This window comes from Anolis carolinensis, chromosome 3 (assembly GCF_035594765.1).
Source record: "Anolis carolinensis isolate JA03-04 chromosome 3, rAnoCar3.1.pri, whole genome shotgun sequence".
NCBI lineage: Eukaryota > Metazoa > Chordata > Lepidosauria > Squamata > Dactyloidae > Anolis > Anolis carolinensis.
The window spans coordinates 259,916,566-259,928,304 of NC_085843.1; the positions used below are offsets into that span (position 1 = coordinate 259,916,566).

At 40.5% G+C, this 11,739-nt stretch overlaps 1 long non-coding RNA gene across 1 annotated transcript in view; it reads right to left on the minus strand.

Annotated features, from left to right (window-relative positions):
* LOC134297873 (uncharacterized) overlaps positions 1-7,657 on the minus strand; it is a 28,780-nt gene extending 21,123 nt beyond the window's left edge. Inside the window, exons 1-3 of the long non-coding RNA XR_010004773.1 lie at positions 6,807-7,657; positions 6,093-6,686; positions 4,835-4,920 (exon numbers count right to left, since the gene is read on the minus strand). This is a non-coding gene — a long non-coding RNA (uncharacterized LOC134297873). The remainder of the gene's footprint in view (positions 1-4,834; positions 4,921-6,092; positions 6,687-6,806) is intronic.
* Positions 7,658-11,739: the final 4,082 nt, after the last annotated feature.

An 11,739-nucleotide genomic window follows, 5' to 3' on the forward strand; every position in this document is an offset into this window, starting at 1 on the left:
TGGTTCCTGCCTTTCCATAAAGTCACGCATCCCCAAAAGCCTAACAAGGTCCGAATTGTATTCGATGCCAGTGCCACATGCCAAGGCATTTCTCTTAATAATGTTTTGCTAAAGGGACCAGATCTTTTAAACAGTTTGCTCGGAGTCATCTTGAGATTTAGAGAGAAAGAGTTTGCTGTTATTGCAGACATCCACAAGATGTTTTACGCCTTTTTAGTTCGTCCTGATCATCGCAGGTACCTCAAGTTCTTGTGGTACGCGGACACTCAAAATTTGTGTGACGTTCGGGTTTTTCAGATGCGCGTACATGTCTTTGGAAATACCCCGTCTCCAGCCGTTGCGAACTACTGCCTCAAAAGAACCGCAGATGAGTTTGGGCACCAGTTCAGTCCAGAAGTCGCCAGCATAGTTAACCACAACTTCTACGTGGATGATCTTCTGGTTTCGTTTGACTCCGTTCATCAAGCCATCCAAATAGTGCACGAGCTGCAGGCTTTGTTAAAAGGTGCCAACATTCGCCTGCACAAACTATTATCCAACAGCAGACAAATCTTGCAAGCCTTTCCCTCCGAAGACTTAGCGGAAAGCAATGTTCATGAGTTATTCAAAGGGTTAAGCTCCCAGTCTAGTTTAGGACTTCTCTGGGATGTAAAATCGGACCATCTTTCGTTAAGAGCATCTAAATTTCAGTTTGTGAACACTAAGAGACAGATGCTTTCCGCCATCAATGGTATATTTGATCCCTTAGGCATAGCTGCTCCTGTCCTGATCACTGCTAAACTTCTGTTCAGACAGGTGATCCAAGAAAAAATAGGATGGGACCAAGAGCTGTCTCAATCAATAAAAACAGCTTGGTCAAACTGGACTGCCCAAGCTGAAGGCCTGGAAACCATCACAGTTCCCCGAAAATTTGTGCCCTGCAAGGTAATGATAGAACCCACCACAGAACTTCACATCTTCTGTGACGCATCTGAGCGAGCTATAGCAGCTGTGGCATACATGCGACAAAAGGACAGAGATTTTTGTCACGCAGGATTCATCATGGCAAAGGCTAAAATAGCTCCTATGGGAACCTCTATACCCCGGCTGGAACTGTGTGCAGCAGTGCTTGCAGTACAGCTATGGCGCATCATACAGCAAGAGATAGGAAACTTGTTCCAGGGTGTTTATTTTCACACAGACAGTACAATTGTGCTTGGTTACATTAACAACATGACCAAGAAATTTAAGGTGTATGTGGCTAATAGAATCAACAACATTCTATCCAGTTCTACGCCTAGCCAGTGGCACCATGTCGCCACCAGCGACAACCCAGCTGACATCGCTTCCAGAGGAGCTTCAGCTCAATGAGTGTTAAGTTCAAGTTGGCTGACAGGCCCCAGATGCTTGACCGAAGTCAATTTTCCATCAGCCTTTTCTCCCACCGAAAATACAGAATTGCCCGAGTCCGTTTCAGAGGTGAAAGTTTGCAAGATGACCACAGAAATCAAGATGGGCCAAAGATCTTGCCTGGAACGACACCATTTTGAACGTTTTTCGGAATGGCACAGTCTTCTTAGAGCAATTGCTAGACTTACACATCGTTTAGCTTGCAAAGATAGTGAGCCTTTACAGGTCCAGGATATGATAAAGGCTAAGAGCGTCATATTCAAGTCAGTGCAGAGATCTGTTTTCAAGCAGGAAATAGCTAGGCTAGAGCAAGGGCTCAACATCCCTAATCAAAGTCTTCTAAATGAGTTAAACCCATTTCTAGACAAGGAGGGTATTTTGAGAGTTGGAGGAAGGTTGGCCAAGGCTAAACTCAAGGTGTGCATAAAAAACCCCATCATCATACCCCCTAATAGTCACACTGCATTGCTGCTCGTTCAGCATCACCATGAAAGGATCCATCATCAGGGTAGAACTCTAACTGAGGCAGCCCTTAGAAATGAAGGTCTGTGGGTAGTTAATGCCAAAAGGTTGGTCAACAGTTGTATTTTCAAATGTGTTAAATGCAGGCGCCTTAGGCGAAACTGTCATTCCCATGTGGGAATCGATGTGTTTGGTCCTTGGGAAATTGTTACCAGAAAAACCAGGGGTGGTGTTGTAAATAACAAGAGGTGGGCAGTTTTGTTTACTTGTTTAGTAATACGAGCTGTCCATATAGAAGTCATAGAAGGAATGGACACTTCATCATTTTTAAACGCATTGAAAAGGTTCATAGCCCTCAGAGGGCCAATTAAGTCAATTCGGTCGGACTGTGGCACCAATTTTGTAGGTGCGACCAAAGAACTCAATTGTGTGTCTAGGTTCGGGAGAGACCCAAAGGTTCAGAACTTTACGAATACTGAACAAATTATGTGGACTTTCAATGTTCCCCACGCCTCCCATATGGGTGGTGTTTGGGAGAGGATGATTGGTATTAGTCGCAAAATCCTTAATGCCATGTTTTTGAGTCATAGGTCATTGATGCATGATGTTTTGGTGACACTTATGGCGGAAGTTACCGCAATTATCAACAACCGGCCGCTGGTTCCCCTTACCAGTGACCCTGAGAACTTACAACCACTGACTCCTGCACTTATTTTGACACAAAAGGTGCCAGGATGGAAGGACATCATGTTGCCAGTTCCGGACGGAACTCACCGTGCCCTGTGGAAACAGGTGCAGTCCTTGGCCAACCACTTTTGGAAAAGGTGGAAAGCTGAGTACTTAAGCCAGCTTCAAGCTAGAAGAATCTGGCAAAGCCCACAGGACAACATTGAGGTTAACAACGTTGTGTTGTTAAAGGACAAAGACTTGCCCCGCCATGCGTGGCCCATGGGCATTGTATTAAAGACCTTTCCTTGCCCGGACGGTAAGGTCAGGAAAGTTCAATTAAAGACTTGCAACAGAGACAAAGTGTCCATTTTGGACAGACCAATTAGTGACCTCGTGTTGCTTATTGGAGATGTTTAAAGTTCTAGTGTTTGTATTGTCATATGTGCAAATGTGTTTGTATTTTGGGGTGGTAAATTCCCACATCCTGGGAATTTAAGCGGGGAGTGTTCCGTCCCCCAGGACGATGGTTTGCCTTACCTATTGGTCGTTTGTTTGTTTTCCCTCCTTTGCATTTTGTTTCAGCCTCTGGCTGCAAAAGCCCAGGAAAAGTGGCTTGGAGTCTGCAAGAGCTGGCTGCAGTTTTCTTTGCAATGATTGGTCAAAGAGTACAACATCTTAGGACCGCCCTTTTTTACCAGGGTCTAGTCTCCATTTTGGAGCCTCATTTTGGCTATAGTCTTCCAACGTGCTGCAGCTGTGCAAAGCTAACTGGGACAAATCATCCTCAAAACCAGGCCAATCTAAGCCTATCCAAATTAGATAAGTATTGAATTATACTGATCTGGAATAGGGAATCTAGTTAGAGGAGCAGGGTTATTCCGTCGCTTCTAGAACTAATCTTTGCTGTAAAGATAGGGAAGGAAAGAGTTTCTCCTTCTAAAATAGACAGCGTGATTAGGGTATAGTGGTTTTATAATCACCTTTGCCTTCTGGAACCAGGGATAATTCTGTAACTAAAACCTATAGAAATTTGTTTCATTTTCTGTAACTTTAAGATCTGTGCCAGGTTTACAACCTTGTATGAATAAACATCCTTTTTTTTTGAAGTCTTCCAGACTCAGTCGTTCAATATTTTTAGGACAGCTTATAGGGATTTGCAGTTCGCCCGGATAAAGGACGGCACGTTTCAGCTTTATAGTTTTTTTATTGTCTGGCGGACGGCACAATGCCATTGTACTGTTTATAATGGGACTTGGCACCCAATTGAGGGGTAAGGGGATCTGGAACCAAACTCCAGTATATATGAAGAGTCCACTGTAGACATATAAATCTTGCCTATTAATTTTCTATGCACATGTACAATATTTGTGATCTTTGCATGTTGCATTTGACCTGTCTAGAATTCTGTAACTCCATTCAGTTGAACACAATTTCAGAGCCTTTGTGTTTGGGAACTCTGACTAGTAACTGTGCCAGGAAGTGATTTCAGAAACTCTGTACCTGCATTCAGCTAAATGTTTGGCTAAGTCCTATACTCACTTTTCCTGCCAAATACATTCAAACAAACGCAGGTCCAGGGCACTGTACAAATCTTTATCTTTGACACACAAAGGACTACAGTGTTTGTGGATGTAGATCAGTATTTTAGGCTAGGTTTTATGCATACTCCTGGATCTCAATAATCAGTTTTGCCTTACAAAGAAGCAACCATATGCCTAAGAGGTTTTTGGTGTCTCATGTTCCCTTTGCTAATTATCAAAAGAAAAACCCGTTGGCAACAGTGTTTTGCCAGTCAATGGTCTCAGTCAAAAATGGTGTCAAGACATCTCTGTCATTGGTCAAGTTCATATCAAATGCAATGATTCCAGAGTCCTGATCCTAAGATAACTGAGTTCGTAGGTCAATTTAGGCTTAAGGATCCATCAAAATGACATGTAATCACAGGTGCCCCAAAACAAATGTGTATTATTATAAGAGTTGTTAAGCAGGATACAACAATACAACCCAAAGCAAAGGCAGTTAACTGACATCCCCTTACTGATCAAAGCAGACCTTCATCACAGCTGCTATGAACTAAGGTCCCCATGATGAAGGAGATATTGTATTCAACTGATTGGTTTCCTAGGGTCAACTATGGCTAATTTCATCCCCTGCTCTGGATTAGACAGATTATCTGATCTTTTCTGATCTTTAAATACCTGTTCTCCTTTGTTCTAGAAGAAGTTGACACTTCGATGGCAAGATGGGGAGAAAGATAACTCCATTCTAACTATCAAATGATTTCCCAGGCATTGGAAGATGGAAAAATTCTTACCTACACATTCAATATGAGCTGATCCTGAAATATCCACTGGAGAAACTGTAATTATCATCGGCATCATCACCATCTTTCTGACATGCCTACATAATAATAAATGTATTGATTAGCCCTTAGGCCATATCAAAGTATCAAAACGGCTTGTTAAACACCATATAGTAAGTTGAATAAAACACTTATAACAATAAATAACAACACAGTAAATAAATATGATTAAACTGAATATATAACATCACGTGAATAATGAGTAAATAGCAATTGAATGAATATTTGAAAATATTTGGAAAATAGTTGAAAAACATGTTTTTTTAAGCATTTTGAACCCCTGATGAGAAAAATATTGGACTGATGAAAATGTTGACATTTGAGGATTTATTGTATACCAGCTGGGCATGTGGTAAACTCTTTTGCAAAAAAATAATAATGCTGTTTTCTGTGCACAAAATTTTGTAACTGAAGGTTTACTCTGTTTAAAACTTGCACATTTTTGATTTGCATTGAAATAACATTGTGTGTGTATGTGTGCAGAAAACAACTGACTTACCATGTTAACCCTCTGAGGGAAAGGTAGCATATAAATTAATTAATAAGCTCTCAAAACACTGAAACTCTCATTGGAGTCAGAGAACATCCCACAACACACTCAGTGCAAGTTATTTTTTTATCTTGGGGCATGGGATTTAAATATTAAATTCTTTGCATGGATTACAGGAACAAAGACGTACTTTGGGGGTGACCACCTCCTTAATGTTTAAATCAACTGTCAGTATCAATCCAATTTTTCTAACTGTAATGTGCTGGGGATTGGCATGAGGAAGGAAAAGCACCACAAAGCTGGGCAAGCAATTTGCAAATGGAAAGTGCTAAATAAATGATATATGTCTAAAATGTAGAGTTGACAAATCCAAGCCACTGAATAAAAAACAGCCCATTTTGGGGAATTTATTATAAAGTGGAAATTTACTTGACTTCACGTTATCCCACTTCACTTCCTCAAATAGTGACATCTCGGGGGGGGGGGGGATACGGCCACTACCACACAGCTGTATTAAATCCATATTGAACTTCATTATATGGCAGTGTGGGCTCAGACAATCCAGTTCAAAGCAGATATTGTGCATTATCTGTCTTGATATTCTGGGTTATATGTCTGTGTGGAAGGGCCCCCAGTTAAAAAGTTAGAGCAGTAAGTAATGGAAGAAATTTTTTTTTCATTTTATAGGTTTTGCCAACAATCTCTTGTATTTTCTCTTACCTGTCCGGCATCCTTGAAAAGTAAAGCAGGATAGAGAACTGAAGAGGAGCCATGCAGTTCAAATGCCATTTTAATTTAATTTGTGGGAAAACTCTCTAGGTGATTGTTTATGTGAAAAAAATTGGGTTTGGAGAGCATTGTGTAGGAGGCTACTTTGATGAGTTTGTCCATCAGGTTGTTGTTTATTTGTTCAGTCACTCCTGACTCTTCGTGACCTCATGGACCAGCCCATGCCAGAGCTCCCTGTCACTACCCCCAGCTCCTTCAAGGTCAAACCAGTCACTTCAAAGATACCATCCATCCATCTTGCCCTTGGTCGGTCCCTCTTCCTTTTTCCTTCTATTTTCCCCAGCATCATTGTCTTCTCCAAACTTTCCTGTCTCCTCATTATGTGGCCAAAATACTTTATCTTTGCCTGTAATATCCTTTCTTCCAGTGAGCAGCCGGGCATTATTTCCTGGATTATGGTGGACTGGTTGGATATTCTTGTGGTCCAGGGCACTCTCAAGATTTTCCTCCAACACCACAGTTCAAAAGCGTCTATCTTCCTTTGCTCAACCTTCCTTATGGTCCAGCTTTCACATCCATAGGTTACTGCAGGGAATACCATTGCATTAATTAATTGTCCATTGGGAATTGATTTAAAACCACCAGCACCCTCCCAACCCCTGCCCCCAATCTATTACAGATTTGACATAATGATGTAGAACTTACCTAATGTGACATACTTATTTTAAATGCATTCTGTTTTGAGCATTTATTGGGCATTTTACTGTGAAAGCAGTTGTGCTGGAGATATTCAGCTAATTAATTTTGATTGGCAGGAAGAGGGTAGATTGCTGATGTTAAGGTTAGCTGGTCTTGAGAGGGTGAGAAAAAGCAGCAAATGGTATCTGATGAATACATTGATTTTTTTCCTTTTCTGAAACAGAAAAAAATGGGGAAAACATATTTTCATAAAAAAACAAATTAATTAAGAAATATGCGGCTATCTCTCTTACATTATAATAGAGAACTCATTCTCTGATCACAAATCCATTGTGTAGGCAAAACAGCACCAAACATGTATAAAATGGGGAGGCTGGAAAAATAGAAATTATATGTGGCTGCCTTGATGAACTCTATGCAGCAACATTTTTGTAGGTAGCTTTGTTATACAAGGGACAGATTCTGCTGCCGTAATGGTAATGGTATAGACATTACTATAGATACAAAATAAAGCCCCTTTTCAAGAGAATTGGGGGGGGGGGAATGAAAAGCTTTACAGTGTTCCCTTGCTACTTAGCGGTTTGCTTTTCGCGAGACGGGGGAGGGAAGGGTTGGAAATAAAAAAGGGTTATTTAGCTTCCATTCTTCTTCTCTGCCGGTGTACTGTATATTGCAACTGCTAAAATAAAGTACAGACTACATTGTAGTAAGTGTCTGTGGTTTGCTCTTCTTCACACATAGTGGTCCTGGAACATAAACCCTGCGATAAGTGAGGGAACACTGTATAGCTAAGAAGGTCAGCCATCCATCTTCCTTCAGATCAGTGGTTCTCAACCTGGGGTCCCCAGATGTTTTGGCCTACAGTTTACCAGCTGTTAGGATTTCTGGAAGTTGAAGGCCAAAAACATCTGGCAACCCCAGGTTGAGAACCACTGCTTCAGATAATGAAGATACTCAAAGAATGTCCCATAAGAAAGATCTTTATTTATTAAAGGAGCACCTCTGTCTATTGCCTCTTTATATCCATCATATGCAACCTGTCAATCCTGGAATTCCTAGTTACTTGCAATTAGTTTCTTGTTCCACATCATAACTATCCTAAGAGGGGATAGCTTTTCTCCTTCTGCAAATTTTAAGTTGCTATTATAGTTGCAAGGGATTCAGCTCAATAAATGATAGAGAGAAAATATCACATGGTTCAGGTTCTCATATTGTGACCTCATTCTCTGGTTATAAGAGGATCAAAGGACAGTGTTACTGCCTATGTGTTACTGTTTACAAATTTGTAAGCATTTCAGTTAACTTAAAAAACAGATAAAATGTGAGCATAAAATGTTGCTTTGGAGAAACAGGAAAGCAATGACTTATTACTTAGGGATATTTTGTGACACCAATTGCAACTACAGGCAGTACCCAAGTTACAAGCATCCAGCTTACAAATGACTCATAGTTACAAACGGGGGTGAGGCAACAGGAAGTGAGAGAAATCTATCCCTCGGAAGGGAAATTCATTCCTTAAAGAGTTATCATGGGGAAACGATGAGGCTTTATAACCAATCCTTGTTTCCACAAGTAAATGTTTTCAAAATCCAATTATTACATGGACAAAAAGTTTGGTGAAATCTTCTGAACAGGGGCACAGACAGCAAAGCAAACACCACAACTGTTAACCCTTCCCTATACTATCCAACACTAAAAGATTGTGTCTATGTGTATACAGCTGGAGTTACACTAAAATAAATACCTGTTCCGACTTACATAGAAAGGCAACTTAAGAAAAAAACATACAGAACCTATCTTGTTGTAACATGGGGACCGCCTGTGGTTATTTTTCAAAATTAACTCTCCAGGATTTGATCTCAACCAAAAATTACCACCACCAATAAAATATTCATTTCCTTGTTATAATTGTTCATACCCTTCAGCTGTGGTCATGAGTGCATCTACTGTTAAGAATTAATGCTGTTTGATAACACTGGGAGCTGTACTTGGTGAGGCACCAGCACTTTGGTGAGAAGGCAAAATACCTTGTAAAACTACAGTTGCTAGGACCCCATAACATTGAACCATAGAAATCAGTGTAGATGCACCCCATGTCTACGCAACCAAAATAATGTGGCCTGACAACTCAGCTGCTGCAGGAAGTCCATATGACGCATGGCTGAGGTCACAGTGGAAGCGCTGCATTCAGCCATCAGTCCAGTATGTACAGACACATTCTATATTTATCTACTATGTAACACCCTATTTTCGTTCTGTCTAAAAGTTGCTTGCATAGAACAGATTTGTATCCCTTAATTGATCATATATTTCCAGTATACCTGTTTTCTTGGTAGAATTTATTTATTGCTTTGTTACTGGCTGTCTCTAAAAGGGGGAAAGCAGTTATTCTCAGAAAGAACAACATGAAAACCAAAACAAGAGCTCATTTTTAAGGCAGGAAGAATTGTCCTGCAGAAAGCAAATAAAGAAGGTGGACGTAAATATTTACTACTTCATCTATTAACCTGTCAGCCAAATAAATAAGACTCACTAAGCAAGAAAGTGATCCAGTTAGAAGAGTACAGATTGTTTCTTTCTCACTCTACAACCTTAATTAACATGCTTCTAATATATCGGTCAAAACAATGGCATATTAAGCAGTTCAGACTTTGGAGAAATTAAGATGGTTGAGTGCTTTTTATGCAATACAAACTATTACTATAATTGCATAGCACAACTCTACCCATACTGAGGTCAATGGAATCTTTTACCCCACCTACTAACATTTTTGGTATTTTCTTTGGTGAGCCAAAATAAATGGTAAATTAGAATCTTCCATCTGTTTCTTGTTAAACAACAGCAACAACCTGGGGCCACCCAAAGAAGCTGATTGGCCAGAAAATCCTGATGGTAAAAGCTATACACAGCCTCAGAGTGTGGTTGTGTCTCCTTTTATGGGAATTTTGAAACAGAGGCTGGATGGGAGTACTTTGATAGTGTATTTTACATGGAAGGGGGTTTGGCTAGATCCGTGTGGGCTCTTCCAACTCTGTGATTCTAAGATTGTACAATTCAATAAAAATAATAGCAACAACAGCAATAATAAACATTTTCCAGAAGCCAGTTTGGTCAATGATAAAGACAATTTCACGAAAAAATATCTGGAGAACCAAGAGCTCTGGATTATGTGCTGCAGTACGTAATTGGTTCCACTCCCTAAGCCACCATTTTGCACTTGAACTGGGGATAAGGACAACATAATGGACCCCGCAGGCTTGCCTGTGTCTCTATAGACAAAGTAGTAGATCCTTCTTAAGCTTAACATTTTCTGACAGCTGTTGTAGGATTTAGCCAGCCTAGTTTACTGGCCTGGGGCTAAACAACCACAGAAGGCTAAGTGGAATGGAGGCATCCTGTTTTCCTTATTCCCCTTGGAATCTGGCACTTTTCAAGTGTTCCTGGCAATATGCTGTGCAATGGGAGGCACATTATGATGCCCAACCCTTAAAACTTTACCCCATTAAAGAGATGTTCATTGTTTCATCAGTACAACCCTATGCATTTATACTCAGAAGCAAGCCCAATTTCATTCAGTAATATCTAATACAGTTCACAATACAACTTAAAAAAGAACACAATTAAAATATTGTTATGATACAGTGAATTAAATGACCTAAGGTAAAGGTAAAGGTTTCCCCTGACGTTAAGTCCAGTCGTGACCGACTCTGGGGGTTGGTGCTCATCTCCATTTCTAAGCCGAAGAGCCGGCGTTGTCCAAAGATATCTCCAAAGTCATGTGGCCAGCATGACTGCATGGCGCGCCGTTACCTTCCCACCGGAGCGGTACCTATTAATCTACTCACATTTGCATGTTTTCGAACTGCTAGGTTGGCAGGAGCTGGGACTCATTCTGCTGCTGGGATTTGAACCTGGGTCCTTTTGGTCCGCAAGTTCACCAGCTTAGCACTTTAATGCACTGTGCCACCAGGGGCCCCTACTCTATTAAAATAGCACTGATTTAAAACAGATCAAAAACCTCTGAAGCATAACACTGAGAATCAAAGACAGCACCCTTATCCCCATGAAAAAACACCTTTTTCCAATAACCAGTTAAGATTGTTGCCTGGCAGCAAAAACCATAAAGAAGGGGAACTAACCCAGGGTAGATCTACACTATAGAATTAATGCTGTTTGACACCACTTTAACTGCCATGGCTCAATGATATTGAATTGTGAGAGTTGTAGACTTACAAGATCTTTAGCCTTCTATGTCAAAGAATGCTTCTGCCTCACCAATCTACACACCCCATTATTCCATAGCAATTAAGCCATGGCAGTTAAAGTGGTTGCAAACTGCATTAATTCTACAGTGTAGATGCATCCCTAACTCCTGTGACAGGGAGTTCCCAAAAATCCCAAAATCTCATTGGTGTGAACTGATTTCTTGATTTGAATGTTGTTTATTTCAGAAGCATAGTAACGCTGAAACAAATCAGGCCAAAAAAGAGAGGAAATGTTAGTTGCTGTGAGTTTCATGAAACTGCTTGTTAGAAATGTGACACCTTGCTTTCAAGGTAAATCAGAAGGAAATGGCAAATAAATATTAATGTTTCTTTTTCTCAGGAGGAAATATTATTCCTGAGAATAGCTTCCTTCATAAACAAGTCAAATGAGCGGAAGGTGAACATTTAATTGGGTGCCCTCAATTTGTATACTTCCTCACTAAAGTTTGATGGTGACATAGATGGCATTTGTTCATTTAGCTGAATTTGAAAATATTGTCAGTCATAGGTGAAACCATCCTCTCTTCTTTTATGTAGGTGAGGGAACTCTCTGGAGAATGTGATATTTAAACAGCTTTTGTGGCCATAAGCTGAAAACGAACAGGGCTTACCAACGTGTGTTGACAGAATCTTGTAAATCCAGTGGAGTGTGCAGCCAGCTCTGTATGCCCGGG